General features: G+C 41.1%; 1 protein-coding gene across 4 annotated transcripts in view; it reads right to left on the bottom strand.

The window, feature by feature from the left end:
• MCTP2 (multiple C2 and transmembrane domain containing 2) overlaps positions 1-26,310 on the bottom strand; it is a 254,411-nt gene that overhangs the window by 202,761 nt on the left and 25,340 nt on the right. The window contains exon 2 of one of the 4 annotated variants that reach the window (XM_043489631.1): positions 4,011-4,122. The exons of the other annotated variants lie outside the window; for them this stretch is intronic. The gene's annotated coding sequence lies outside the window, so the exon portion shown is untranslated. The remainder of the gene's footprint in view (positions 1-4,010; positions 4,123-26,310) is intronic. 4 annotated transcript variants of the gene reach the window in all.

Genomic DNA, 26,310 nt, shown 5'->3' with positions numbered 1-26,310 from the left:
TCAATTTCATCTGGAACCAGAATTATTTTAGTAAGTTTCACAAAAGCATTTTTACCAATTTCCCCAAACGCCCAATGCCTGGTGTGCAGAACCTCAAACACATAAACACAAAAGCTATGTGCTCAAGAAAAAAAAGCAAATATTAAAAGTGTACATAAAGCTTATAATACACGTTGGCCTGTGGTCTCTTTGATGCCTAAAAACGTCATCCCCAAAAAAATAAAAAATAAAAATGTCATCCCACCAAGTCATAATGTATTGTTCAGAATAAAGGAAACTTATTAGAGTAAATCTAATGTTTGAAGAAAATGGTGGTGAGGTAAATCTAGCTATCTGAGTATTAGATAAAAATACATATATCAGATATAAATATCTAAAATATATATTTAAAATATATCTTATATATAGAGATATTAGATATAAAAATAGTATCAGATATAAATATATATATTATATAAAATAGATAATAGTATATAAAATATACTGAGTTTTCTTCATCTCAAAGGATATTTAGAAACAAACATCTGTTCCATTTTCTACAACAAGAAAAGTTCATATGTTATTTCCACAAACACCCAATGGGCCACAAGTTGAAACATAACCCAGGCTCTGCAAACCGTCAGCACTAGAAGCAGAATCTCTTCGCAAAACAAGACACCTAGGCTACCTGACCTGCTAAACTTCAGTTTTCATTTATTGAACGCAAATAAGTATTCTGCTTCATCAAACCACTAAAGTCAGGACAAAGTTTTTACAGGAAACAAGCCCCAAGCCAAGAAACCTAATGGAAGTTTCATTTATCATGGTTTTAACCCAGACATCCTCCCGAGCTGGCTGGCCAAATGGCAAAAGAGCAAACCTTCTAAATGTCAGCTCAAAAGTTTCTGATTGAACCTGGACCACAAGCTCACCGAGTGAGAAAGACAAGACAGGAAAGCCATTCTGGGAACGAGGAGAGCACGTTACCATCATGCGCGTTAGAGCTCTTCAATGACACTGACTCAGACTGATTCTCAACGCTCTCCTCCAGTGTGAATGTGATGAAAGGGGTTTCTTCTCACAATACAAATATCAATCCCAAGGACAGGGCAGGAAGCAGTCATTACAAGTCAGAATGTGTTACCAATATTACTGAGGTATCTTTTTAGGTAACCACAGTATCTTTTTTCTTACCAGTGGAAAGAAAATTTCCTATTTATAGGCTGGCCAGAAAGTTTGTTCCATAAGATGTTACAGAAAAACCTGAACAAACTTTCTGGGCAACCCAATACATTCTCTTAAAATGGGGGGGGTGGGGAATATAAACTAAATTCAATATAGGTGAAAATCTGATGATGTACGCTTACCTAATAGTGAAAGATAAAGGCAAATGAAATTCTAAAGAAGGATTATTCAGCATTCTGATTGAACAGAGCTAGAGTTTGTACCCCTGGGTATATTTAATTATACTTGTAGCAGAAATAACCCCTGCCTCATTTATCTAAAAGAGATTATCCTTAATGGAAAGGTCTCCAAATCAGTTTCATATAAAGAACAAACGATTTCTCTGCTTTTACAGTCAATTGGCTTTTCTCTTCTAAAATATAGCTTCCCAATCTATCATCTAACTTGTTACTAAATTTGTAAGCCAATTGAGGGACGGGAGATCATTCCACATACCAGACTTCTATTAAAAAAAAATATATATATATATATATCATGCAGACAGGCTTCCCTGGCGGCTCAGCAGTAAAGACCCCACCTGCCAGTGCAGGAGATGCAAGAGCTGTGGGTTCAATTCCTGGGTCAGGAAGATTCTCTGGAGGAGGAAGTGGCAACCCACTCCAGTAGTCTTGCCTCAGAAATCCCATGGGCAGAGGAGCCTGGAAGCTACAATCCATGCTAAGTCAGACACAGCTTAGCAACTAAACACAAACAACAACATCAAGGAGACAGAAAGCTCTCTACAATTGAGATCAACCAAAAGGACTAGATGCATTTTCAGTCCCATTACATACGTTCTGGGAAAGAAAAAAAAAAAACAAAAAACCAGAGAAGTAGGTTCTATCTCCTCTGGTTAATGACATACCCTGCCAACACTATGGCTCTCTTAAGAATCTCATCTACAGGAAAAAATAAAGCTCAGAATTTCTTACCTTTTTATCAATCACTCCTAGTTCACAGTCTGTGCATGGAGAAGACTAGAGGAAAGGAGAGGAAGGGGCTAGGTTATCTGAAGCATCAGATGCCTGTACTTTCACTTTAATTCCATCTCTGACAGCAGATCCACAGTTACTAGCTTGCCCTGTAATGCCCAGAAGACCAAAAGGTATACATGATCTTTAAATGAGTCCTGGGTTAACACTCCACTCCAAGAGAATAAAGAAATTGCACAGAAAAGCAGGTCTGAGATTGTTATCTTTGAAAAGACCTATGTGCAAGGCTATTCCTAGGGTGGTATCTAGGAACTTGGATGCCAAGGTTTCCCACCATCCTAAGTGACAAGAGTATCTCACTGTCCCTAAACCATGGATGCAAACCATTTGTCTTATGCTGAACACTGGCTTTCCATCTAAAAGTCTGGACAAGTAATATATGCTAGGCAGAGGGTGCCTATGTGACAAGTTCCCAACACAAATCTACTTCAAAAATCTCTCTAACAGCAGCTGTGGTGAAGTGGAGAGTTAAGTAGCAGCAGAGTGTCTAAGGATGAAGATGCTTTAGACAACAGGGACTGACACCCTGGAGGCCAGTCCAGGGACAGCAGAGCCAGAGATGCTCCTGTTCGCAAGTTAAATGCTGGCTGGGACACAGCCTCAAATTTTGGTCCAATTAGTCTATTTCTTCAGCGCTCCTTACATCCGGAGATCCGTGTACTACCTTCTAAATTCTGGGTAGCCAGAAAAAAATTTCTCTAATGAGTTTCCCTGGTAGACAACATTTCTCAGGTGCCATCACATCTTCTTGTTAGAGGAATCAAGCCTGTCCCCTAAGTGATTACGGGGGAATCTGTATGCATTTTTCTCTTCATTGATTTTGCTGTGCATCCTTCCCCTTAGGAAATCATAGCTATGAGTAAGACAAAATGCTGAGTCCTTCTGAGAGCCATCTGACCTGAGGGTGGTCTTAGGAATTCCTGACATAGGAATGTTATTAAGAATATCAATGCTTTAATGTAAGTTGTCAAAATGAACAGATATGGGAAGAAATGCAGACCATCTAAATTACTCTGATACACTTTTAGCAAGAGTAACTGAAAGAAAACAAAGCAGATTTTTCTTGAAAGAGAGAGAGAAACCAAAAAGAAAGGAAAAATGAAATCTCAAAGCATTAAAAATTTTAAAAGTAGAAGCATGAAAAGAGTCAGCTCAACTTAAAAAAACAACAAATGGATGGGTCTGCAGGGAGGGTAGGAAACAAGATGAGAAATGGTCAATTAAATCAGCGGAATGCTATGGGTTTCCCTGGTCACTCAGAAGGCAAAGAACGTGTCTGCCAATGCAGGAGGCCCAGATACAATCCCTGGGTCTGGAAGATCTGCTGGAGAAGGGAATGGCAACACAGTCCAGTATCCCCGTCTGGAGACTTCCATGGACAGAGGCGCTTGCTGGGCTACAGCCCAAGGAGGTGCAAAGTCAGATGCAATTAACACTTTCACATTTCACTTTCATTCTATGGGCTAGGCTAACTATGAGCAGCATCTGCCCATTCAGAAGCATTCAAGAAGCAGCAGGGACCTAACAGCTAAGGAGGCCTAACTCAACTTGAGGGGGCAGGAGGTGCTTTGGCAGTAAAAGCTGAGCCAGCCTGGTGCTGGACATCCTGAAAAGAAAACCTCAGTGTTATCAGGGAACACCGAGACCATGCGGACCTTCACCCTTCCCAAGGGTTTCTACCATCTGTCTTCTATCAAAGTATCAATGTCTGGAGTTGTGGCAGGGTAGGTGGCCTGAATAATATTCTGCAGTGTGGGAGTTTCCCCTTTATCCCTCGAGAAATGGGAGAGAGAAGGGAGAGAAGGCAGTGATTACCAGGCACTCATCATTTCTGGTAGCCTTCTAGTGTGCTATAGTCAGCGTGAACACGGACCCTCAGATTTCACAAACGCAGATTTCTTCAGCACTGTTTTCCCTTTAACTGCACCTAGAGAAAGGAAATCAACTGAACAAGAAGGAGCCGAGCACCATGTCAATACCAGTCCTTCCTCACGTGACATCTCGTTTGTTGTTTTAATTGGAGAGTAGCTGCTTTATAATATTGAGTTAGCGCCTGCTGTATGATGAAGTCAATCAGCTACGCGTGCGCGCCGGTCAAGTTGTTTCAGTCGTGTCCGGCTCTGAGTGATCCTGTGGACTGCAGCCTCCAGGCTCCTCTGTCCGTGAGACTCTCCAGGCTGTGTACACACACATCTCCTCCCTCCGGAGCCGTGCTCCCCGCCACCATCCCAGCCACCATCCCACGCCCCTAAGTCGTCACGGAGCCCCAGACTGAGCTTCCTGTGCTACCCAGCTGGTTCCCACTAGCTAGCTAATTCACACATGGGAGCGCATCTATGTCAATCCCAACCTCCCGATCCATCCCATACTTTCCTTCCCCCATCCCCACGTGTCTGCTCTCTATGTCTGTGTCTCTGGTTTTATTGCCAAATTCTGTGTCAGGATCCAGTGAGACCATACCATCAAAGTGCTTGGCAAATATTAAATAAACACTAACTAAGTGGGTTCTAACAGTATATCTCCTACCCTAAGGTCTTCTGGATCTTTCCTGATTTTCCTTGATCTAAAGAGTTTCCTTTATTAATTGGTCTGTTTATTGATTTGTTGATTTCACCCTGGCACTGTTTACATATATACTTCAGTTCATAATCATTTTCAGATCTCTGGACCTCGTAGCAACACTCAGACATTCTCAGCCCTGGTTATGTATTCCTACATCTCCTCTTCTTGCTGGTTTTGTTTGTTTGTTTCACACTGTGTTTTCTTTCGTAACTTTCTAAAAAACAAAAATCAGCCCTATGAATATGTATAGAAAATTATGTAACACCAAGGTACTGGTGAAATAAAAAAACTGCAATGATACTTGCTATACGGTTGTTTCTGATGACTTTCCCATCATGTCCTGCCAGAAGGAACCACTATTCTAAAATTATATTTATCATAATACAGTTATTGTTAGAGATCAGATTGCTAGAGGTCATTCAGGGATATGTTACATAGTACTGCTGCTGCTGCTAAGTCGCTTCAGTCGTGTCCGACTCTGTGCGACCTCATAGACGGCAGCCCACCAGGCTCCACCATCCCTGGGATTCTCCAGGCAAGAACACTGGAGTGGGTTGCCATTTCCTTCTCCAATGCATGAAAGTGAAAAGTGAAAGTGAAGTCGCTCAGTCGTGTCTGACTCTTCATGACCCCATGGACTGCCAGATTCTCCAGGCAAGAGTACTGGAGTGGGTTGCCATTGCCTTCTCTGAACATAGTACTACCTTTCATAATTATAAACTTTATTGCAAGCTTTATATAAATTGTATATTACCTCAAACTTTTATATTTTTAACAGTAATGCATATTTATTTTCTCATGTCTAACAATTCAGAGATACCTGAGGGAAATAATAATCTTCCTCTATCCTTTTTCTCAATTTTTAAAATACTTTATACCGTTTTAAAAGGTTACTTTCCACTTACAGATATTACAAAATATTGACTATACTCCTCATTTTGGACAGTACATCCTTGAATCATGCTTCTAAATCAACATTTCTTTCAAGAACTTTATCCACAATGATAAACATCATTTTATTAGAGACATTTTAACAGTCATATCCTATTTCCATTTTCAGAAGATTCCACAATTTAATTTTCCTACTGATGGATACTTAAGATGCTTACCATATTTTACAACTACAGAGTTACACAAAGCTTTAAAGAAGATTCTTAGACATATCTTCTGATGTGTAAGTCAATTTCTCTCAGGGTTCTCAATCAGCTGTGGACTCCTCTGTTAGAAAGTGAAAGTGCTAGGCACTCAGCCACTTCTTATTCTTTGTGATCCCATGGACTGTAGCCTACCAGGCTCCTTTGTCCATGCAATTCTCCAGGCAAGAATACTGCAGTGGGTTGCCATTTCCTTCTCCAGGGGATCTCAACTCAGGGATCCAACCTGGGTCTCTTGCACTGTAGGCAGATTCTTTACCATCTGAACCAGGGAAGCCCCATTAGAAGTGATCAGAAACGTCTGAAGAATGTTTGGATGCCTGAATGGCCACAGTAGGAGACATATCTCACACACAGTGGGTGTGACTCAGAGATACAAATGACACCCCAGAAGAGAGGCTTGCCCTGCCCAAATTACCAGTAAGGTCCCATTGAGAAACACCACATCTCAGAGTTGAGTTACTGGTTTGCAGGTAATCTAGTTCCTACACTTGACTCACGAGGTATTGCCAAATTGGTCTTCAAAGTAGGTATATTAATTAATGTATCTAAAATAAGCCAATAATTTCCTACTGTGCAACATCTTTGCCTGCACCTACCATTGAAAGATTTTTCTAACATGTGCCTACCTGAAATTGTGAAAGGGGATTGATCCGTTATTCCCTTAGCATGATAGCTTCAGAGTTTTTTTCTTATTTATTTGAAAAGGTACTTTAAACAATCTAATAATAATGCTTTCTTTGTATTTTTGTTGCAAATCTCTTCACCCAGTATCTAACCTTAAAAAAGAAAGCTTTCTATTAAGGTATCAAGATTCACATGTATAAAAAATTTAGTGAGCTGAATTTATAAGTATTTTTCTTTGCATATTGTGTGCTTGTGTGTGGCATTTATCTCAGGCATATGGTTTAAATCCCCCCCTCCCCCCGCCCACCCAAGGTCACACATATATTCTCATACATCTTCTTGGAAAAGTTCTTAAGTTTTGCCTTTCACAAACTTTATCCTGAATTGTTTACTTATGGTTTGAGGTGGGTATGATATTTTATTTTTTATCCATATGGGTAATCAAACTTCAAAGCACTTTTTATTGATAAGACCTACCCTAACTCCCAATGACCTTCACCTCTATCAGGTATATAATTTCCACTCCTAAGATCTCTATCTATACCTGTGCCAGTATCTCATAATAATTAATTCCTACATAGATTTGCAGCAAGTCTTGATATCCAATAATGTAAGTCCCCCACCTTGCTGTGGTCCTTCAGATTAATTTCTTTTTTTCTTTGTACCTCCATGTAAATTTCAGAATTCAAATGTCCAATATCCCCACCTCCAAATAAAAGCAGTGGAGATTTTGACTGTGAACTGCTTTACAAATTAATCTGAGAACAGCTTCATGTTGTTCTCTTTCTAGCTATGAATATGGTAACTTACTATATATCTCTTTTTTGGTAACAGATTTAAATTTTTAGAGCAATTTTAGGTATACAGAGTAATTGAAAAGTACAGAGTAATCTCATATCTCCTCTTCCTCCCTATATACAACATCCCTAGTTATTAAGATCTACACTAATATGGTTACAATTGATGAACTATTATTGATACATTTATTATTAACTAAGGTCTATAATTTACCTTAGTATTTACCTCTGTATTGTATAGTCTATTAGCTTGGACAGAGGTATAAGGTCATGTGTCTACCACTATAGCCTCATACAGAACTGTCTCAGTGTTTTAAAAATCACCTACCCATTCCCCCCTCCTCAAACCTAGCAATCATTAATCTTTTCACTGTCCATAGTTTTGCCTTTTCCAGAATGTCATATAGTTGGAAATACACTTTACATAGCCTTCTCAGACTGACTTCTTTCACTTGGCAATATGCATTTAAATTTCCTCCATGCCTTTTTGTGGCTTGATAGATAGCTCCTTTATTTTGTTGCTGAATAATATAATAATTTGTTGTTTTGTTGCTGAATAATATTCCATAGTGTGGATATACCACAGTTCATTTATGCATTCATCTTTTCTAAAATAAATATTTTCTCTTCCTTCACTGCTCAGAGTTTCCAATTCAATATGGAATAGTATACTGATAATATGCTTTATTTCTTATTTTCTTGATCAGTCTTAAGGGGTTTATTAGTTTTTAATATTTCTAAAATTAACTTTTCCTTTGCTGATTTATCTTTTGATTTCTGTTCCATATGTTACTTTTTCTTTCTTCCTATATCCTCTGGGTTTAAGTTTCTGTTTTTCATTTCGATTCTTAACATGGAAAACTAGATACTGATTTTCAGACTAGCTGTATCCCACAAGTATTATGTCAAATCATTATGTCAAAGTCATTACCATTTAATTCAAAATACTTCCTAATTTCTATCTTGAGTTCTTCTATGATACAGAGGTTTCCCTAGAGGTTCATGAGTGTATGCAAAGTCACTTCACTCGTATCTGACTCTGTGCGACCCTATGGACTGCAGCCGGCCAGGTTCCTCTGTCCATGGGATTCTCCAGGCAAGAATACTGGAGAGGGTAGCCACACCCTATTCTAGGATATCTTCCCGATCCAGGGATCAAACTCGTGTCTTTCACGTCTCCTGCATTGGCAGGTGGGTTCTTTACCACTGAACCACCAGGGAAGTCCCTTTCCTAGAGGTACAGTGCTTAATTTCTTGAAAAAAAAAAAAAAAGTGGGGACCTCCTTGATGGCTCAGTGGTAAAGAATCTGCTTGCAGGAGACATGGGTTCGATCCCTGATCCAGGAGGATCCCACGTGCTGCAGAGCAGCTAAGCCCATGCCCCACAACTACTGAGGCTGCACCCCAGAGCCTGGGAGCAGCTACTGAACTCCAGGGCCTCAACGACTGAAGCCCCCAAGCCCTAGAGCCCACGCTCCACAACAATAGAAGCCTCTGCAGGGAGAAGCCCACACACCCCAACCAGAGAGAGCCCTCCTCCTCTGCAACAAGTGAAAAGCCTGCGCAGCACTGAAGAGCCGGCACAGCCAGTAAATACATAAAACTATAAACAAGGGGACTGTCTAGTCATCTTTACATCGACTTCTATCTTAATTCCTAATGGTTAAATCAGAAAGAAAACCCTGATGTTTTCACTCCTCTTCATTGAAAGAGGAATGAAAGCATTCTTTATTGCCCAGCCACAGTCAGCTCTGCAGCTCTGGGTTCTATATATGCCAATTGGTTGAATTCGTGTCCCTGTTGTTTAGATCTGTCTTCTGATCCTCCTGTCTTCTTGTTCTTTTAGTAGAGAAAAGAGGACAGGTACTGAGGAACAGTAATGATGCTGAGTTGACAGGACTTGATAAAGGGGATGAGGAAGACGGGATGTCAGAATTGAGTCCATCCAATTGAAGAGTGAGTACCAGGGCCATTCACTCAAATGTCCAGATTTGAAGGAAATTCCTGAGTCTTAATACACACGAGGTATGTGTGTGTGAGTCACTCAACTGTGTCTGGCTCTTTGTGACCCTATGAACTGTAGCCCAGCAGGCTCCTCTATCCATGGAATTCTCCAGGCAAAAATACTGGAGTGGGTCGCCATGCCCTTCTCCGCAGGATCTTTTGGACCCGGATCGAATCCCGCCCTCCTGCACTGCAGGTGGATTCTTTCACCTTCTGAGCCACCAGGAAAGCCCACACACTAGGTGTGAGAGAATGTAATTCATGTTTCCACACAACTGAGCTTAATGGCCCCATGGTAAACCACACACACAGACATCTTAACCAGTACCTACATTTGAAAACAACTGCCAAACCTCAAATGGCCTCTCTAGCATTATTACATGTAAAGATTGCCTTGTCTAGAAATTATCTGTAGAAATAGAATACCTGAAGTATATTTAGGACTTCAGTAGCAGAGGGATAGTATGAGAGAGATTTAATTGCCAGTAAAAATATTATCCCACCTGGGTAAAGTGCATATTGCAGAAGCTATTTTAGGACACAAAATATGATTAAAAGGTTAGCCTAAAGACACAATAATTTAAAACCCAGGAAACCTTATACATATCTTCATGTGTCATTTCTTGCTTGGAACAGAGCCTGTTTAGCAATCTGTGCTTATCCATAAGTCACCAAATCAACACAAATTTTTCAGAATATAAAACCACACCTATCAGAGAAATAGTTGAACCAATCAACTGCAAGAAGGAAATTTCACTTGTGAATACTCTCTTTTAAATAGGCATCTCACACAGCTTATCATTCCCCTGGTCCCAAAACATCCAGCCAGTAGGTTTTTTAAAATAATACAACCCTTAAAAGCATTTCCCAAGTCTATGCCTATATAAACAGAAGCAGTAAATATCTATCATCTAGCCAAAGAACAATTACACCTCCTCCAAGCAGATAAGAAAACTCAAATCATTCTAAGGTGCTATGGGTAATAATATTGATGACCTCTAGAGATCTGCAACCAATTGCAAAACATATAGTCAAAGAAAAATCACATCATTATATCCTTAAAGCAGTCTCTTATCAAAAATAAAAGTATCATGCTTTCCTCAATTAAAAGTGAAGGAAGAATCACAGAGTTGAATGAGAGTAGAGAAATCTGATTCTTAAGACAACCTGGTGTCTCTTACCTCTTACACTATTTCTCAAAACTGTTTAGATGGAGAGATTTCCATAATTGATTAATTTCATCTGGATTAGAAACTATTAGAAAGTATAACTTTATTACACACACACAGTCTCTCTCTCTCTCTTATACACAGCATATGTATACAAACCAATTATAATTTCTTTTCTTTGCTATCTTTAATAATTTATTCATTCAGTAAACGTTTATTGGCATGTATATACTAGGGGATATTACAGTCATTGGGCATTCATCAGTGAACAACAGAGTCCCTGCTTTCATGAAACGTATGTTCCACTTGAAAAAGACTAACAATAAGCCCAAAAATATTTAATATACTGAGACATGGTAAGGGAAAGAACAAGAGCTGAGGGGAAGAGGTGGCTGTGGAGAGCCAGGCTGCCATTTCTGCAAAGCAGGAAAGCCTCCCTCAGATCAAGTGGGCAGAGGAGGAAAGGGAGGCAGGCGGGGAGGAGTGCCCAGTGGATAGGGGAGAGGGTGCCTGCCCTCAGAAGGAGGAACAAGCGCAGGAGGTCCAGAGGCGGGCAGATCTCTCAGGGAGACGGAGAAACCACAAGCAGTCCCTCGTGTGACGGGAGAGGCAGGAGAGAGAACCGCAGATGAGTTCCAAGAGGAGCAGGTCGGATCAGGCAAGTTCCCGCAGGTCCCTGCCTGGATTTTACCCTCAGCTGGTTGGAAAGTTACTCCAGCCAGCCACGCTCTGCTGATTTTACTATGTATCTGGTGTCGTGTTCACTGCTTCACTTACATCATCAGCGATGCTCACAATGATCTCATTTGTGTGTGGGCGCACTCAGTCACTCAGTGGTGTCCAACTCTTTTGCGACCCCCTGGACTATAGCCCACCAGGCTCTCCTGTCCATGGAATTTTCCAGGCAAGAATACTGGAGTGGGTTGCCATTTAGCTTCCTCCTCCTCCTCCAGGGGATCTACCCAACCTAAGGATCGAACCTGCATCTCTTGAGTCTCCTATATTGACAGGTAGATTCTTTACCACTGCGCCACCTGAGAAGCCCCCAGTGATCTTAGACAATATGCATTTTCATTCCGACTTTCCTCCAAGTTGATGAGGAAAATGCAACTTGTTCAGGTCCACAGTTCTGGAAACTGGAACCCAGGCTGATCCAGATCAGCATTGTTTAACAAGGATGGAAGAGGGGATTACTAGCATTTGGAGCAAGACAATTCATCATATGGGGCTGTTCTATGGACTGGAGGATGTCAGTTATCATTGCCAGCCCTCACCATCAAATGCCAGCAATGGCCCCTTGTTCTTGTGACAATCTAAAACGTCATACACATGTTCAAAAACCCCCAACAGGCACATCATTCCCACTAGCTGGAACCACCAGGACCGTGCCTGCCCACTCTGCCAGTTTGCTCTGTCTCCCTTGGTTTATCCTGCTCTAAAAAGAAAGCTGGTGACTGGAACAAAATTTGTAAGAAAGATGGGTGGATGAGTGAAGCATTTTAAAACACAATTATTTTCTCTGTTGAAACCATTTGTTTTGAACACCCTCTCCTCTCACTTAAAACTCTGAAACAACCCTGCTAAATGTCATAGTTGAAACACAATGGTCTAGGACAGGGAATAACATAACATAACTTCAGAATACTGAGAGCTGAGCCTTCAAGTCCTTGGAATAATAAAAATGTGCTGTGGACTTGGGAATACAATGGGCTCTTTGAAAGACACTCAGGTGAGAAGATTTTCTTCAGAACTTTATATATAAAAATGTGCTTAGAGGAAAAACTCACACAAAAATGCTAGGAAATTACACACAGTAATGCATAACCGTATCATGTGAGCCTGATAAATTCAATTCTTATAAAAGCTGCTTTATCTGTATCAGAGTATTTATGTAAGAAACACCAAAAATTAACACTGAGACAACAGTTTTCAATAAGTCTTTAGAAGGTAGTCACTAAAAAGATTTGACCCAAGACATTCAAAGTTATAGGGACAAATCCATATTAGGATCTAAGATATTAATTATGCTTCCAACTGAATTTGATCAGAGCTTGAAACTGGCAGAACATGAAACCAAGCTCAAATCTTTATAATACAACCAATGAAATGATATGATCCAAGATAACCAAAGTCGCAAGAAAAAATTAGTATTATCTGCCTAAAACATTAATTATGCTTACAACTGAATTTTGAGAGAGCTTGAAAATTGGCAGAATTTGAAACCAAGCCCAACCAAACCTAACTGCTTCAATAGGAGACATTTCCATGGACACTTCAGAAGTGGCAAACTCAATGAAGAACCCATAGTAATGTAGCCAACTTAACAAACAATTTAAAAGCACTCATAATAGTAGCTTAAATAATAACGTCAATAACAGGGTTCTGCCAATTGATACACAACTCAGAACTGAAAATCTGGCAAAATAGGCTTCTTTTAGGTCCAAAAATATACCAAAAGATTATAAATTAGAGTCTTTTTAAAATAATTTTTTCAAGACTGATTCTATTCTTTCTTATCCCCTACAACTCAAGCAGCAGAGAACATTACCTGAGTGACTACTGGTTCTTGCCAGAGTCGCCCAAGGCCTGCCCATAAGTTCAACGATCTAATACCAAGAGCAAAGCAAGGAGCAAAGTGCTGTTATACCTACTACATATGTGCAGAAATAGACCTGGAATGGTATTTAATGAGGTATTAATCCTACAGTCTATACAAATGAAGTCAGTGAAGAGGAAAAGCAAGATGGAAGACTTCCTCAAGAAAAAGAGAAGTGATAACAAATTAAAGAATTAAAAAAAGAAAAATGAACATAAGATCATGCCCATACCCTTACACTCAAGACTAAACCAACTATCTTCTAGAATGACCAAAACCAAACAAGCAGATGCAAAAAACGGACGACACAAGTGTGCTGGTAGGGATGCTGAGCAACTGGAACTTTCCTGTTTGCTGACAGGAATGCAAACTGGCACAAACACTCAGGAAAACACTTTGGCAGTTTCCTATACATTTAAACATATACCTACCATATAGCCCAACAACACCACTTATAGGTATTCACTCAAAAAAAAATCAAACAGATATCCATACAACTGAAACATATCTGTTTATGAAAGCTGTATTCAAAAATCATCAAAAACTTAACACAACCCAACTCTCCCAAAACTAAGTAAATGGCTTTTAAAGATAGGGTACATCCATATAATGGCACAGCATGCAGCAATAAAAAGGAATAAACTTCTAATATACAAAACAACATGGGTATCGACATAAAAACGTTAAGTGAAAGACGCGAAACACAAAAGGCTATATACAGTATGATACCATCTTTTATGACATTCTAGAAGAGGGAAAACTGGACGGAAGAGATAAGATCAGTGCGCACTGGGGAAAGAAGACAATTAACTACAAGAGAACAAGCGATCTTTGGTGGGTGATAAAAAGTCTCTATCATGATCTGTGGTGGTGGTTGCATGGCTGTTTCTCAAACTCAGACAACTATTTATCTCCAAAGTGTACATTTTAGCCTATGTATATTGCACCTTAATAAAACTGATCATAAAAAAACTGAACGAACTGGATTTTAACCAAGTTACAAGGCAGTTCTTCAAAACAAACCGAAATGATGCAATTCACCCGAGTACTTCCTGGTCCCTGCCAGTCCTGCTACTATGGAGAGTCATAGAGCACAGAGTCACCCTTTCAATCTTACAAATCCCTCAAACACCACCGACAGCCCTTTGCACTGTATTTCAAGGACGCCTCATGTTGTTCTAAAGAGGGATTTGTTGTGTTGCCGTTGCTTAGTCGTTCAGTCGTGTCTCTTTGTGACCCCATGGGCTGTAGCACATCAGGCTTCTCAGTCCAGGAGGCGAGAATACTGGAGTGCATCACCGTGTCCTTCTCCAGGGGATCTTCCCAACTAAGAGATCAAACTCAGGTCTCCTGCATTGCAGGCGGCTTCTTTACCAGTGAGCCACCAGGGAAACACGATACTGGAAAAGTATCTGTGTGCTTAGTCGTTCCATCGTGTCTGAATCTTTAAAGACTGTAGCCCACCAGGCTCCTCTGTCCAGGGGATTATGCAGGCAAGAAAACTGGAGTGGGCTGCCATTTCCTCCCCAGGAGATCTTCGTAACCCAGGGATCGAACCTGCATCTCCTATGTCTTCTGCATTGCACGCAGATTCTTTACCCGCTGAGCTATGGGGGCGCCCACTGGTAAGATGGGTCGGATCCAGATGCCGGAAGAGAGTCTGATCTCTCAGTGAAGCATATTTCTTAGTGGCCCCAGCCTTTCACCTCCTCCCTGCTCCTCACAGTACACCCACTCACAGGCAGTGAGTGGTCTCTGAAGCTGAGCGCTTACATCTCAGGATGCAATTCCAGTGTGGCAGGAATTAAAGAAGAGAACTTCTACATACATTTATCTTTATTTTTAAATTGAGAAGAATTAATTATTGCTAAAATTTAATATGCAGGTTGATTCACTCACTTGACATTATTTATTGAGCCAAGAATTTGTGCTAGGAATGGGTCAAAGTGCTAGCAATGCCACAATGAACTGAAGTCCCTGGACTCAGGAGGTGTGTGTCCTGAAGGAGGGGACAGATAACAGATTATAATAAAAATACAGCACAAACAAACCAAAAAGTATTTGCATGCAATTCCCCTAGTGAAAGGCACTAATAAAGCCACGAAAGGGAAGAGAATGTGGTCCCCACACCTAACCCATGTATCAACCAATCACAAGTGATTCTGAGCTGCTCTGAGGGAAAGATGGAAATTTCACAGTACAGAGATCACAGGCTTCCTCAGGATGTGTGAGCTGCAAACTGAAAGGTAGGTAGGGGTGTGTGTGTGTGCGCACGCATGTCACACACCTGGCTAAAGAAAATTTAAAATGTTATCAAGTTTCCCTGAAAAAGATCCTTGCAAAGAAACCATGGGCTAAAGAGAACACTGATAATTAAGTACAGGCAAAAGTAATAGAGAGTGGTAATTACACTCCTAAAGTGAGCTTTCTTTTCAATTAAACAATTAAGTGATTAAACTCATTAAAGATTCCATGTTTAACCACACTGCTCTTAGTAATAAGTATTTAGTTCTCCATAACTCAGGTGAGAGTAAAAGGATTCTTGATATTTATAATAGGTTTTAAAATGTTTGGATACTGAAAATTCCATCTCCATCTCATCCTTCCTTTTTTAGAATTTTTTATGAAGGCCTAATTAATAGAATAGAAAATTCACCCAATTTTAAGCACATAGTTGAGTAAATAATATTAGTCAATTTTTATAGCTATGTAATTATCTCCATAATCTACTTTGAGAACAGTCATCCTTCCTTTTCAACCTCTTTTTAATGCTAATTATAATGTATATAGGGCCTCCCTGGTAGCTCAAGCTGGTAAAGAATCTGTCTGCAATGCAGGAGACCCAAGTTTGATTCCTAGGTCAGAAAGATGCCCTGGAGAAGGGGTAGGCTACCCACTCCAGTATTCTTGGGCTTCCCTGGTGCCTCAGACAGCAGTGAAGCCACCTGCAATACGGGAGACCTGGGCTTGATCCCTGGATTGGCAAGATCCCCTGGAGGAGGGCATGGAAACCCACTCCAGTATTCCTGCCTGGAGAATCCCCATGAACACACGACTAAGTGATTAAGCACAGCACATAGTCTATAAGAGCCATGTACATGCAGTCTATAGGTAAACAAATGCATACACAGGGACAGGTGTTTTAAAATATTTAATACTCAAGAGGCATGAAGCAAAAGCATGCAGTACATGGCATTAGGGCCCCAGTCACTGTGTCCCCCAAGTCAAAAGCATGCAGTACATGGCATTAGGGCCCCAGTCACTGTGTCCCCCAAGTCAAAAGCATGCAGTACATGGCATTAGGGCCCCAGTCACTGTGTCCCCCAAGTCAAAAGCATGCAGTACATGGCATTAGGGCCCCAGTCACTGTGTCCCCCAAGTCAAAAGCATGCAGTACATGGCATTAGGGCCCCAGTCACTGTGTCCCCCAAGTCCACGCGGCCCCATAAACAAGCCACCCTGGACTTGGTCCCTTTATCTTCCTTTTGCGCCTTCATTATCTCTATAGAACACCCAATGCCCTTCTCCGCACTAGAGTAGCGTGCCTGTGATCCACGATAAAATCAGGGGAAGAACACACACAGGGCCCGTGTAGAGACAAGTGTTTGGCAATCACACCATCACAAGCAGACTCTGCAGCAGAGTTAGTGTCTCTGGGCTAAGCCTGGAGATCTGAAATCAATGAGATAACACCCAGCCTCCAAGATCCCAGGGTGAGAGAGAGACGTGGGTACACACAAGTGTATTGCAAATCAGTGTGACTGGCATCTGAATACCAAGCAGTCTTGTGAATAATCAAGAAAGAAACCACTCAGTTCCAGAAACTGCCACACACTTCCTGAACAACAGCTTTTATGTAAAAGATAATGCGAAGCAGGCCTTTCTTCTTGGGAGCAGATCAAAACTCAGGACTAAATTCAGAGTTCCTCTCTCCCCGCCTAACCTAATAGTTTGTTCCAGCATCATTTCAGCTTCACCTCTGTACACTTTGGTACCTTGCACTTTCATTCTTTTCCTTAAAAAGGAAATTTTGAAGTGGGGGTTGTATTTACTGGTGGCGTATCATAAAATCCTTAAGAAAAATGAAAAGGCCAGTTGGGTATGGGATAACCGGGTGGATTAACAGCTTACCTCTGAGGGCTTATAAACCAACTCCTGTCTTAAATACCGGACACAGCTGAAACACACAGTGTCTCAACAACTACTAACATAACCAGGTAGCCAATGTCGTTACCCCCATTTTACAGAGAAGAAAAGCATGTGAAAAGAAGCTAAGCAGTCCTGCCGGAGGGCAGGCAGGTAGCAAGTGGCAGAGGCAGAATGGGAACCCAAGACATGCGAATCCACAGCTTGCTCTTAATCATACACTCTAATGTCTCCCAACTCAGAGACTAGGATAGGATGCGGACGCTAACTGCAGGGCCATGGCAGGCCAATGGCAACTCACTCGTGCAAGTGGAGGCAGGGACCGGGATCCAGGAGAGGCAAGGTGCATCGGACAGGTCTCCACCTATCAGGAGGAGAACCCAGCCATCCCAGGTAGGAAAGCTTGGATCCACTCACAGTTACCAGATCCAGCTCTTGGGAAGCAACAGTTTAACTACTCAACTCATCATTCAAGGCACACATGTGGTCTCAACATTATGCTAATTCAGGTGAGTCATCACTCATGAATCCTGTACTTGTGACTTTTCCCAGCAGCATTTTCTAGGTCCGTTCATGAACATGCACAGGGTGACAAAAAATTGGAGTTGCCCAACGCACACATTCCCCAACGCACACATTCCCAATTGAGGCTGAACAAGGCAACGTTCTCCCTTCTTATCTCAGATCTCACACTGTAAACAAGTAACCTTTGTGAAGTCCACTAGGTGCCACTTTTCACAGTTTTTGCTTTTTCTTGGTCATCCTGCTGTTTATAATGGCCCCAGACATGGTGTTATAGTGAATAATGAGAATCAAATATATGTCTCTTTGGATAGACATTTTGTCCAGTCAGTACTCAGCCAAAAACGCAAGTGTATAATGTGTCCTGTTCTGCTCCACCAACAGGTTTATGGTCACAAAGATTTAAGTTAAGATTCTATTTTGCACTATAAAGAAGAAAAAATAATCTGTTTTTCCATAACACAATACAAACCTTTTAAAATACACTTTAAGAAGCAATAAATATTTTAAATGCATATTAAATGGAACCTATAAATACAGCAGCTATGACTTATATAAATCTTGTAATCACTGCTGAATTTGTTTTCACAGTGAAAATTAGGAGCCAGTTTATAGACCATTGATTTTGACCATTGATCTAGGACAATATGTTTCCGGCAATGTCCTAGTCATCTCCCAAAAGGAAAAGTTCATATAATTAAGTTGCTATATGACAGACTAGGGAATATAGCACCTAGAACACAGGTGCACACAGACATGGCACAAATTACAAGTGCAACTTTTAATTTCAATATTAATTTGAATTTAATTAATATTAATTAACATTAATTTAATTAATTAAATGTATTGATTTAATTAATATTAATTTCAATTTTAATTATTTTCAAATAATTCCCAGCAGAGCAATCTCAGTTAGCGAACACTACACATGTTAAAGGGTACCAAGAAATAATGCAATGATAACTGTGTAATAATAACACTACAAAGTTTCCCTTACTGATACTTAGTAACACTAATGTATTTTATGGGACATTAACCAAAAATTCAGTAAGTATAATTTATTTTTTTATCTTTTAAAATAAGCTAAATTGGGACTTCCCTGTGCTCCGGTGTCTTAAACTCCACGCTCAAAGCAGGGGGCCCAGGTTCAATCCCTGGTGGGGGAACTAGATCCCACATGCCCCAACTAAGACCCAGTGCCACCAAATAAATAAATAATATTTTTAAAAAGAATAATAAAATCAGCTACATTTCTCTGAATAAAAGATAGATTATATTGCTCAAGAAAATGTATAATGACAATAATTAAAGAGAAAGAATATAAGTCATTAACATATTAATTTCCCAAAAGTAATGAAATATTTGTTCAATCAGATGGATTGACATATACAAGGAATTATGTTTTTCAAACTCCTGAAATACTTTTTCCTATTCAACAAAGTTTCATAACCTCACATACTGCACAGTCTTAAATGAGATGTTCCATCCAAAGTTATGCATAATGGGAAACACATTTATCTCTAGTTTTACACTTGACCTTAGCTCAAAGGTCAAGAAGCGATTATCATCAGTTTTAAACTATGGCACAAATTCATTCCTAAAAGGCATAAATACCTGTTAAGCAGGGATTTTATTTAATAGCCTAGTATATGATTAGAAAAACTATTCCTTTTATCAACATGATCTAATACTGTCTATGTCCATTAACACAGATGCTATTTGGAATATCAAAGAATCAACCTCAGATGCTAGGATTTCACAAGATTGGGCAACAGTGCCAACACCTCATGGTGGGGTGCAGGAGAATAAACAACAGTTCCTGAATGGGTACTATGTTCCTGGTACTCAGTACCTGTCACCAACTTAATTTATATGATACTCATAAAAATCCTCAGGAATTATGAGTAATCATTAAAGTCTCTACTTAACACATTAACGTGCCCTCTGTCAACAGATCTGCTTTCACTGGCAGAATCGTCACTAAAACCCATAGCTGCCTAGCTCAGGATCCACGTGCTATGCATACTGCCAGACCATTTTACCAGTCAAGTAATAAAGTCATCAACTAACTTAACATTTTGAAGTTGGAGTGAAATACGGAGCTTTCTCTGAGTCTCTGCCTCTTTCCCAAGACTCTGTGCTCTGCACTCTCTCTTGTGCAACCCCAGAGCCAGGGTCTCAGCAAAGGAGAGACAGAACTCCCTGTAAAGGCTCCTGACCTGCCTGCAGGAAGAAGTGCAGTCCTTCACGTGGCATTTGAAACCCCACTGACTACTTGGCTACAACCTGTATGCCCAGGCATTCCACAGGTGGTGAAAAGTGAGAGAAGATGAGGGGTCAGACAGAAAAGGACAGGAACAGTCTAGAAGGACACCAGCCTGTTAAGAGGGCTCCGGCCTATGATCAAGAGATGAAGAGATGATGCCAACAGCTGAACAGCAGGAATACAGAGGTTGCCTTGTCTCAGGGGGCAGCTGGCAGCCTTGGGAAGGAAAGATAAAGGCCATGGAGCATTCTCGGATTGAATACACCATGTTGGAGGAAGCCCCACGGGATACAGAGCTGGAGAGTAATTTTTCATAGACTTAGTATCTCCACTGAGATCCTCAGTGACCAGAATCACCAGAAAGGGTCCAGCAAGATTCTGCAGGTGGACAAAACAGAGATGATGAGGGTAGAAGTTGGGCTGACGGAGGTAGGACCAGGGATTGAAGCAGGGGTAGTGTCTTTTCATATATTCCCAAGATAAGGCAAATGACCTAGCTGGTAACCAACACAAGGGGGACAGAGGGATTGAGAGAGATGAGGGACAGTGAGGTCAGAGGCTGCTTACCAAAGGTGAGGGATCTGGAGGGCAGTAATCTGGCAACTACAGGTTACACTAAAATCATCTGGTTTCCCTGGTGGCCTGACAGCAAAGAATACGTCTGCAAGGCGGAAGACCTGGATTTGATCCCTCCCTGGATCGGGAAGATTCCCCTGGAGAAGGGAATGGCTACCCACTCCAGTACTCTTGCCTGGAAAATTCCATGGACAGAGGAGCCTGGTAGGCTACAGTCTACTGTTCCATCCATCCCACAGTAAGGCAGAAATGACCTCACTGGCACAAGTGACCAAATAAGAACAGGTATGCCCTTTTCAGTGGCAGAGATTTTTGAGTCAGTCTTTTCAAGTAATCAAAACCCTCAAAACTCAGGCATCCTTACAAAAATGGTCTTACAGCAGGACCCTGAACAACAGGGTGATTTACATTTCAAAGAAGCAGGAGCAGCACATTTCCACATTCCCTATATGAAAATCTTAGGCCAGGTTGGCTCCAGAATATAGAACTTAAAATTTTAGAAAGTGTTGTATATTATACAACAACCTAAAGGGTATTTGAGTCAGCATCCTATAATTAAACATAAGATTCCCCCTAAATGTGATAGAAACCAAACAGCTTCCTAAGAGTAAAGGTCAGAATTTGCTACCAAATGGCTCAGACTTAAAAGAATCTGCCTGCAATGTAAGAGACCCAGGTTTAATTCCTGGGTCAGGAAGATCCCCTGAAGAAGGGCATGGTAACCCACTGCAGTATTCTGGGATGAAGAATTCCATGGACCGAGGAGCCTAGCAAGCTACAGTTCATGGGGTTGCAAAGAGTCAGACACAACCGAGCAATTAACATACACAGTTAAAAAAAAAAACAAAAAACTTTCCATTGTCAAAAAAAATCAGTTTTGAAATTCCGGATAAGACTTAAGAAGCATCAGGAGCAGCTGCAGGAGTAGATGAGAAACAGATGTGAAACATGAATGTTTTTCACCCTGGTCACCACCCCGTCCCAGGCAGTGAACACACTATAGCATGTTATGAAGAATGGAGAAGTCCACGAGTTTAGCACAACCATTAACAGGAGACTCTTCATCCAGCCTCCCTGTGTGGCGTCTGAGCACCTTCTCATGGTGCATTTGCATGGAGATCCTGCAAACCCAAGGATTCTGGGCTGGGGGAGGGCGTTCCCAGGGTGGGCTGAGCAAGCCCCGTGGAGGGACCAACACTGCCTTGGGACGTACACAGAAACACTGGACCGTCCATTGTGACCCATCTCCTGTGTCTTTTTAATTTCTATTTTTGTGAGTGTTTAATAATATATGTACTATCACTATCACAGCACACGTACATAATTTATAAGTAAATATTGGGTGTGCCTGCTCAAAAAGTGTCTGCTAATAGGATGTATGATCAGAAAAGCAAGGTAAGAACATTTCCAGAGCTCCTGGACAATGAAATGCTTTAATCTGCTGGGGAAAGAAAAAAAAAAGCCTGCAATACTAAGAAAAGAATTTGTTTTTCCCCTTTAGGCAATGACTATTTTCAGAACTGTGTCTCTTCTTTCAGAAAAAAACCACCAGGTTACAACATAATACAAACCAGACAGACAAGCTAAAACAGGCAACATCCTTGTTTTAAAAAATAAAAAATCCAAGTGTGACTTCAAACAGGTAAGCACTGTTGCCACCTCCGCTAAAGGGTGTTCCCCTTGAGGAATTTTAATAAATGTCTCAAATTTCAAATTTCAAAAACTTGTCTCAAGTTTACTCTAACATTTACAGACTACACTGTACACTGTTCCTGTTGCTTCTTCCGGCCCATTCATATAATTTGCATTTTGACAAGTAGACACAGATGTCCTTCTCTGTAACCAGGTGATGAGGCAGAAGTAGGAAAAAAAAAAAAAAGATTTGCATCTGCTTTGAGAGAGAAGGGGGCTTCCCCAATGGCTCAGCAGGTGAGGAATCTGCCTGCAATGCAGAAAACACAGGTTTGATCCCTGGGTTGCAAAAATCCCCTGGAGAAGGGAATGGCAACCCACTTGAATTTTCTTGCCTGAAAAACCCCATGGACAGAGGAGCCTGGTGGGCTACAGTCCGTGGGGTTGCAAACAGTCAGACACAACCCAGCGACTAAGCACAGCTGAGAGAGAAGTCACTCATCATTAGAGCAGGAATTCACATCATTAAGATAGATCCACTTACCACGAAGTGGAGTTAGAGAAATCTGGTTCGCTGAAGCCTTAATTTAGCTGCGGCATCAGGAATAACACATGTGGTTAGAAACCCTCACCACCTCGGGCACACCGAAAGGTCAACATGCCAAACGGACCATAAATATTCCTTCAACGATGACACTTCCCAAACAAAACAGGTTTTCTTTGTAATGCTTTCAGTTCATGGCTGTGAGCACATGGCCCTGTTGCAGATGCAAAATATGTAGAAGATAAGGTTGGATTCAGTCTGGTCTAGCACACACTCTGAAAGTTCTTTTAAATGGACTCCCAGGAGCAGCTTCCCAAGCCTACTTGACCTCTTGTATTATATTCATCAATTCAGAGGCCAGGTCAATGAGAGGCATCTGCTCTCTTGAAGTGGGCTATACATGCATGGGGGCGGGTGGGAGTGTTGACACAGGAAGGGGGAACACAGGAGCAGACCTCCGAGTGAGCGGGAGGAGGAGAAACACTGGCTACTCGGGAAAGAGAATTCCAGACCGACAGGAGAGCCCATGCAAAGCCCAAATCCAGAAGCATGCTCCCTGTTACCTAGAAGAGCAAAGAAGTCAATACAACCAGACCTGCAGGACCCAGGGGCAGCAGGTAGAGATGACATCAGAGAAGAGGCTGGCTCAACTAAGACTTCAGATTTTAAGTGAGCTGGGAAGTCCGTGCAGCAGGAAGGGACGGATAACGGAAGGTGGATCAGAGTTTAGATCTTATGTGGTGCGTAACCTAAGGATCACACGGGGTGCTGTGGAGACTGTCCCACACAAGAGTCAGAGGAGTGAGATGAGGCTAAAAGACCAAAGGTTCTTTGGTTTACCACTATTCCCTTTTACATTTTAGGTTTTCTGGTTATTCAGATTTCAATAAAGCTTAAGGAAATGGCAACTCACTCTAGTATTCTTGCCTGGAAAATCCCATGGACAGAGGAGCCTGGTGGGCTACAGTCCACGGGGTCACACAAGAGTCGGACACGACTGAGCAACTAAACAGCAAACAATAAAGCCTATATACCACATCTTACATTATCCACTGTCTAATCCAGCCACGCAGGAAATGAGAGCATGTGAGTAACACCGCCTCTGAAAAAGGTCCACGCAGCAAATACCAAGCTGAGAAAGTTACACTTCCTCTCAACTTAACCTCACTGAGAATTACTCTTACTGAAAACACACCAATCCCTGAGCCAGCTGCCTTCCTGATGTTCACTAGTGATATTTTAACAGCCCATCAGCCTAAACAATGCCATGCAAATGTTTACAAGTTATTTACAGGGACTTTTCTTTTTGTATGAAAGGAGTCCCGTATTTTGTAGGGGAACAGCTTAAGGACAAAGAAAAGTATTTCATCAATCAAAGTTGTTATTCCTCCAACAGACATGGGAGGAGGGGACGGGTGTATTTCACTCCTGCCATCTGTCAAAAATTGTTCTGGACACTAGAATGTGGTCGTGAGGAAAAGACAAAACTCTTCACGGGAAGAAAAGAGGATCTGTCCCTCCTGAAACTCACACTGATAAATATCCACAGAGAGAGAAGTCCGGCAGCAAAGTCAACAAAGAACGTGTTGCCAAGATCGTGCCATCGCTGCCAAATAGTGTATTAACCCCTAACTGCTGAGTGATTAATTCCTTCATAACAGCTCCCCCAACTTTATTCTTCCCGTCTCCTGTGCAAAGATTACTGGAACAGCCAGCTGTTAAACTGCCCTGGTTTCAGGGCGGCACCCAGCATGGAGGTGGTCTCAGCGTCCCCTGGCTCTTCCTTAAAACCATCCAGCAGAGGCCCAGAGCCCTCCTGCAGTTCCTCCTAGTAAAGCACCCCAGGATTCCTCATCACAGCGAACACTGTCCCTACTTGGGGGTCTTATCTAAATGGAATTTATCACTACCCAGGGGCTTCCCAGGTGGCTCAGCGGGTAAAGAAACTGCCTGCAGTGCAGGAGACCTGGGTTCGATCCCTGGGTCAGGAAGATTCCCTGGAGAAGGGAATGGCAGCCCACTCCAGTATTCTTGCCTGGGAAATCCCATGGACAGAGGAGCCTGGTAGTCCACAGGGTCGCAAAGAGTCAGACACGACTGAGCCACGAATCACACAGGGAAAACAGGTACAAATAAAATAAATAATTATCAAAACAGTACTGTGTCAAATGGCGATAGGGCTAGGACAAAAACAAAACTGCTGGGAAAAAAAAAAAAACAGTTAATTTTATAGTCACTTATATCTAAATGGTTGTTAAAAACAAAGATCTCCCTCCCACAGAAGAAAATCTCTCTACTTGAAACAGTAACAAATCTAAAAAGACCTTCTGCTTCTCTCTCAGGTCTCCAAAGTGCCTGGCTGGCCAAACTTGAAACTTCGCAGCTTTCCATAAAGATATATTAGAAATCATTCCAGTCAACAGTCCTGATTAGACAGAATCATCTCACCAGGAAACGCAGTGTGCAGCTATAAGATGAAAATGTTAGGAATTATTTTAAAAGTATTCACCAGTGCTATCTTCTGAAAGTTGTTTTTAGAAAGAGGAGGAAGAACATGTCTGATCCTCCAGTGGGTGATTCAGAAAAGTTATGTTTCCACTGATCTCAGCTTTGCCATGCCTGGCATCACATTGCTGACCCTTCTCAAGTGTCATACATCTTTTATAAAAATGCCAGGTTAAACCTATCTGAAAATTTCAAGTTTTAGAAAAATGATACAGTAACACTTGAAATTACAAGCCATGCAACAGAGTTTGAAAATTCTCTCTGGTTAAAGTCATTAGTTTCTAAATGAAAAGTCATCAGTCATCCAAGGTTGTGTTCAGTGATAAAGTAATGTTTGCTCTTAAAAGGACAAGGATGATAATTTAAATTCATTCATTCATTCCTCCATCCAACAAGTATGTCTACAACTTAGTTATTTACAAGAATATAAAGTCTGTGTTTTCTTAACATTAGTATAGCTTGAGTGTCATTGATTTCAATTTCATCCACGTATGAAATAACTGCTAATTAAAAAGTGATGGAATTTAAATATGCTATGAAACAAGGAGCAATAACAAACAGAAGTAATTAGAAAGTAACTAAAAGAACATCCAAATGCTATGAAGAAAGTGCTGTCACCAAGCCACCATCGAGGTATTTAACGCCTTCTGTCCTATCACCCACCACCACCCCATCGTTTCAGCGCACACATGTGCAGCCTTGACTTACACAGTTTGAAATTCGAGTCATTGAAGGTGAAAGTAAACAGTGAGTTCCAGAGCATAAAGAGCCACGTTAAAGGCAGATGTTGGTTTCAACCCACAATGAGCTAAAATAACAGCAGAGAAACTTTCTTTTTCCATCTTTGGATTTTAAGAGTTACAACTGTATGAATACTGCAAAAGAATTAGATCTGCGACATGAAAAGACAAGGAACTATCACACTATTCATGCTTTATGATTTTCTTTTTTTCAAACTGGGTACAATAGTAATGAGTGTATGGTATTTTCCCTTAGGTTTAAGTTCAAGGAATAA

This window comes from Cervus canadensis, chromosome 17, assembly GCF_019320065.1.
Source record: "Cervus canadensis isolate Bull #8, Minnesota chromosome 17, ASM1932006v1, whole genome shotgun sequence".
Lineage (NCBI taxonomy): Eukaryota > Metazoa > Chordata > Mammalia > Artiodactyla > Cervidae > Cervus > Cervus canadensis.
The sequence above is the reverse complement of the archived record's forward strand: the minus strand, read 5'-3'. Positions and strand labels throughout refer to the sequence as shown.